Consider the following 6,467-nt stretch of genomic DNA (forward strand, 5'->3'; position numbering starts at 1 on the left):
GCCAGGCGGGCATGCCCGCCCAAGCCAGGCGGGCATGCCCGCCCAGGTTGGGCGGACACGCCCGCCCAGAATGGGCGGGCATGCCCGCCCAGCATGGGCGGGCACGCCCGCTCTCTTAGGCGGGCACGCCCGCCCTCGAGGGCGGGCAGGCGCGCCCGGGGTGCGTTTTTTTTTCCTATAAAAAGAGGCCCCGGGGCTCCATTTTACTGACTCAGTCTGTGTTGACGGACGCTCCTTCTCCCTACGCTCTTTGCGATTCTTTACTGCTTTCTTGCATTTTTTTAGTTTTAATTTTATTTTATTGTTGTGATACCTGGTCACTTAAAATTAAATTAAAATTAATTCCCTTAACGAGGAGCTTAACCTGGAGTTAAGAAGCGGTCGACGATTAAATCAGGTATGTAAACAAAACTCTGCCTATTTAATTTTAGCACTTCATGCATGCTTCTCTTCTACTCCGCCTAAATTCTATAACGGCATAAATGCATCCATATCATCCACCAGGCAAATAAAATGGTCTTAAATAAATAAAATTAAGCTTAAGTGCCCGGTTAATTAATAATCGCGGTATTAAAGCTTAAATTCGACAATATTGGCTAAAAGCCTAGTTAATCAATAACTATGGTGAAAGTGCCTTATTTCGAACAGTTTTTTTGCCTAAGTCTAATTAATCAATAATTGTGACTAAAAGGCCCTGATTAAACACTTTTTCTTTTTATGGCAATAAATTGCCTATATTTCAATTTAATTAATCACTTTAGGCAAACAAATTGCCTATAAGTGAGAATTGATTCTTTTCCATAGCGACAAATCGCTTCAAGCAATATTTTGGCTAAAAGCCTTTAATTAATCACTTTAGGCAAACAAATTGCCTATAAGTGAGAATTGATTTCGTTCTCATAGCGACAAACCGCTTAAATCAAAATTTGGCTAAAAGCCTTTAATTAATCACTTTAGGCAAACAAATCGCCTATAAGTGAAGATTAACCTTTTTGTAGCGACAAATCGCTTAAATTAAATTTCTTTGGCTAAAAGCCTTCGAACAATTTTTTTTGGCAAATAAACTGCCTTAAATCAATCCATTTAGGCGATAATCGCCCAATTAATATCATTTGGCAAATTAAGTGCCTAAACCAATATTTTGGCTTTAAAAGCCTTAAAACAATTCGTTTTGGCACAAATGCCTTAAAAAATCAATCTTTTGGCAAGAATAAGCCCAAATTAAACTCTTTTGGCTAAAAGCCTCAAAATCAACATTTTGGCACCAAGTGCCTAAATCAATCAGTCTTTTGGCAAAAAGCCTAAACAAAATGCACGGAGCATACACACACTCATGCATAAAGCATCCCATTCAAAGCCCTCTAAAAAGAGGCGTATCGAACTACGTCGACTTTGATCTTCCATTCAAACGGAAGTACGTAGGCACGTTTGGGATTTAACCCCGAGCGGCAAGTCAAAATCACATAAACCTTTTATTTGGTCCAATCACATCATTTACCTTGCAAAGCATTCAAGCATTCATTCATGGTTAGTTTATCAGCATGACACAGTCTCGGGATCCATCTCGGGTTTGCACACCATGCTTTAGACATTGGGTAATTAATCTAGTAACTAGGTTAATTAAAAATGGAGTCACTTAGGGTTTTTTCCTAGTTTACCCTGAAACAATTAAACAAGGTGGCGACTCACACATCACGTGCATTTCTTCCTTAGTCACATGCATTCATATGCTCATGATGTTTGGGGAAGGGGTTCACAGTTTGGCGACTCTGCTGGGGACTTATGTAATCATTTTACATGAAGTGGACTACAATTGCTGCATAGACTAACCTGCCCTTCTTTAGGGTATTATTTTACTATGCTTTGTTTTGCAGGGTACCTAAGCACAAATTGAGTATTCTTTCTTTAAGAATACTTAATAAGGAAAATTTGAACTTGATTGACAAATTTAATTAAGACATTTGAATTTGTTGATTTATGTGCACGATTGAGAATCTTTTTCTCCATTGCATGAAAAATGCATTTCAAATGGATTTCTTCTCTCTCTGTTCAAACTTCTGAGTCTGGATAGCAAGTAACGCTGATCGGCAGGTCTCTTTGATTATGTCGACGGACAGCCAAAGCGTCCTCCCTGTTACCGCAAACCATCCCTAATCCTTTTGGGGATGGCCCATGAGTATGCGTACCGTTGGACCCACGCGAAACTCTTTGTTTCACATGTGGTTAGGTATATCCTTACTCAAGGTTCAAGGGTCCCTTTATAAGCCAATTCTCTATTTGTGTCATAGCCTATAGAACCTATCCTTTAGGGCTGTATGCACCCAATGATGCTGAATCATTCCATTAAAATGAATTATGTTGTGATGTTGTGCGCATTCACGCATTCATCCCATACTTCACAAAGAAAAAACATTCCATTTCAAAGCTGGAAAATCACATTTTGGTCCCTGAGACCTGAAAAATTATATTTTGGTCCTTGAGACCTGGAAAATTACATCTTGGCCCCTAAGGCCCAAAAATTCCCAATTTGGCCTAAGGCCCAAAAATTCTCAATTTGGCCCCAAAGGCCCAAAAATTCGCAATTTGGCCACAGAGGCCCAAAAATTCGCAATTTGGCCACAGAGGCCCAGAAGTTCACATTTTGGCCCTAAAGGCCCAAAAATTCCCAACTTGGCCTAAGGCCCAAAAATTCTCAATTTGGCCCCAAAGGCCCAAAAATTTCCAATTTGGCCACAGAGGCCCAAAAATTTCCAATCTGGCCACAAAGGCCCAAAAATTCTCAATTTGGCCCCAAAGGCCCAAGAATACCCATTTTGGCCCCAGAGGCCCAAAAATTTCCAATTTGGCCACAGAGGCCCAAAAAAATTCTCAATTTGGCCCTTAAGGCCCAGAAGTTCACAATTTGGCCCCTAAGGCCCAGAAGTTCACATTCTTGGCCACAGAGGCCCAAAAATTCCCAATTTGGCCCCAAGGGCCCAAAAATTCCCAATTTGGCCTAAGGCCCAAAAATTCACATTTTGGCCCCTAAGGCCCAATTTTTTTTTTTTTTTTCTTGAGAACTTAGGGCCTTTCGAAAAGTCGAGGTGTCCAGCCCTAAGCACTCCACCTTACATATCACACCCCATTGGGTCCTACCCTAGGTGTCCTAGCATACCAACACTACCCTACCTCACATAACCTATGAAAACACCCTATATAGGATAGTCTAATCATTTTGACTATGTCCTTTTACAGGTACCCCTCCAAAGATCACCTGTACCCGAAACACCAACTGAGCTCTCACCCACAAGTCCAACAACCCCGACTGCACCAATGGCATCACTCACTGACATCCAAAACCTCATCGAACAACTGGAAGCCAGAATGGAGGCTAGAATGAATGAGGCATTGGCTACCCAGAGGACTGTCCTAATAGCTGAACTAGGCGGTGGTAATGGAAATGGGGCTTCCGCCGGGGGAAGTGGACCTACTACCTCTAATCAGGGTCCTGCTGCTGAACCAACAAACCCTGCCCTTAACCTGGATGACATGCCCTCCAGAACTGCTTCTGAGCTGGAAGCTCAGAAAATGAGAGAAAAACTAGAACTCCTGGAAAGGTCTATTACTGCTCTTAAGACACACAAGGAAGTAGTGGACATGGACTCCTTGTCCTTGTTCCCTGAAGCAAGACTGCCCACAAAGTTCAAAATGCCCAACATGGACAAGTTTGATGGAACCATTTGTCCCAAAACGCACCTGAAAATGTATGTGGGTGCCCTCAACCCGTTTGGCCTGAACAGCGAGCTCCTTGCTCAGTTGTTTCAACAATCACTCACTGGTGCTGCTTTGAGATGGTTTGTCAGCCTAGACCGGTCTAAAATGAAGACCTGGGAAGACATCTGTAATGCGTTTAATACGCAATACCATTATAATATCGAAGTAGATGTTACCCGGAGGGAGCTGGAAACCACTAGACAAAAGAAAAACGAGCCCTTCTCCTCGTTCCTTTCGAGGTGGAGAGCCAAAGCTGCTCAAATGATCAACCGACCCTCTGAACAAGAACAAGTTGACATAATAATCAAGAATTTACTGCCTGTCTACCAGTCACAGCTTCAAACACAGTACTTGCCTACGTTCCAATCGCTCATTGCGACTGCAACTAAGGTGGAAGACTTAATCCAGTTGGGTCAACTCAAAGAATACTCATACAAGAAGCAGAATCATGCTGGGTCCAGTGAGACAAATGAAATAGCCAGTATAATCCCCACGAATCCTTTACGTGTTGGGAATTTGGGAAGCAATCAGCCAAGGAGGCAATATACTGATCTCGGCATGCCAATCCTTTTGGTGTTCCGAGAAGCAGTGAAAGCAAATTTACTGAAGCCCTTAGAAGCAAGGCCATTACCAGACCCCCTGCCCCGGAATTTCAAAGCCAATGAATACTGTGAGTACCATCAAGGACATGGGCATAAGACCGAATCATGATGGACTTTGAAAAACCGTCTACAAGACTTGGTTGACAATGGGTCCATCATCCCCAAGAGCAAGCTGAATATCAACCAATCCCTTGCCTAACCATGGGATTAATGCAAAAAAAAATTGCTGAACAAGAATCGTTCGATCCTTTCGAACTTTTCTTAGAAATGAATGAAGTTTGTGTCTGAGAAGGTTGAGATCAAACCTCCAAAAGAACAAAGGAATTGTTCAAGACCAACAACAACATGTCTGATCGATTTAAGCATCGAGAAGAACAAAGTCACTTCAGTCAATCCAATCCTAGTCCATCACAGTTTACCTGGAGTCTATCTTTTAGGGTCTAGTCTTTTCTTTTCATTTTCATTTCCATTCAAGTTTTCATTTGTAAATCTAAGTGTCTTTTGTACACAAATGTTGTTTTATCAATAAAAAGGGAGCAGTTTACGTTCCAAACCATGTTTATACTCTTTCCTTTCCTGTGAAAGCAAAAAAAAAATCGAAAAAATAATAAAAAATGATGATAAAAAAAAAAGATAATAAAAATTGGCAAAGAAAAATGCATTCATCCTTTCATTTGCTCTGCATCAATCAAAGCTGGGGGCATCCTAAGAAGCACCGTCAAAAGGGAAGTTTTGAAGGGTAATCATGGAAAGGATCCAGCAAAGGGTACACAAGACTTCAAACAGTACCGAGGCAAAGCCGATTGAAGGGGTTAAGGACAGAATGGTTTCTCCGAAAACCCAGGAATGGAAGATGCTCCGACAGAGAGGTGTCTGAATTTTGAGCTTAAAAGCGACAGAATAAAGAAGTTATTGGATTGGGTCTGCACGAAGTCGCAATGCAATCCATACACTACTCAAGTCATCTCAGAATCAAGTTGCCTCGAAATTCTTTATGGAGAGGCTGCTTCTAAACAAGCAAAAGAAAAAAATGGGTTAAAGGAACTTCTGCGTAAAAGAAAGAAATCAAGGACAAAGCTACAGGAAATCAAGTTGTCAAAAAACGGGTCAACTGCAAGTTCTCCGTTAAATTCAAGCCCATCAAGGGTAGATGACAAATCATTTCAGCCATAAGGACAAAGACCAAGCGGCTGCTCACATTTTGAAAAAGCAATTTAAAAGAAGCAGTCATTTCCACAAATTGGATGACAACAAACACCTTGAAAATTAAGCGCCAAGCATGGCACAAGTACAAGTGTCCTTATAAACAAGGATCATTTCTCAAAACAAGAGTCTCCTCAAAATTCCTTATGGAGAGGAGAACCATTAAGGAAATAAGTTTCAAATTCAGAGGAAATAAAGTTCAAGAAAAGGAATCAAATTAACCTCAAGAATTCAAACATGGCGAAGCCACAAACTCAAAGCATAAAAGCTTCTTCAACACTCAGCCACTCAAGTTACCACCACAATGTGGGTATTCAAAACTCTTTGTGACGAATACAAGTCATATTTCAGTCAACCAGTGGTAAAACCACTACAACAACAAAGTCAGATTCGCCTAGGGTCATCACTATCATACGAGCTCGAGTCAATTGATTCAACATCATCAAAATCGGGAAGGAATCCCGCAAAGACAACAAGCCGGGAAGGAATCCCACGAAGAAATCAAGTCAGAAATGAATTCTGCAACAACATCAAGTCGGGAATGGATCCCATAAAGACATCAAGTCGGGAAGGAATCCCACAACGACATCAAGCCGGGAAGGAATCCCGTGAAAAAATTAAGTCAGAAATGAATTCCGCATCATCATCAAAGTCGGGAATGGATCCCGTAAAGACATCAAGTCGGGAAGGAATCCCGCAAAGACATCAAGCCGGGAAGAAATCCCGCGAAGAAATCAAGTCAGAAATGAATTCTGTATTAATATCAAGTCGGGAAGGAATCCCGAAGAAATCAAATCGGAAATGAACTCCACAATCAGCATTAAGGCGGAATTGAATTTTGCCCCAACAGCAAGTCGGAAATAAATTCCGCACCAAGACGGAAAGGAATTCCGCACTAACATCAAGTCG

This window comes from Jatropha curcas, chromosome 2 (genome assembly GCF_041381405.1).
Source record: "Jatropha curcas cultivar XTBG-Jc1 chromosome 2, XTBG_Jcur_1.0, whole genome shotgun sequence".
NCBI classification, from domain to species: Eukaryota; Viridiplantae; Streptophyta; class Magnoliopsida; order Malpighiales; family Euphorbiaceae; genus Jatropha; species Jatropha curcas.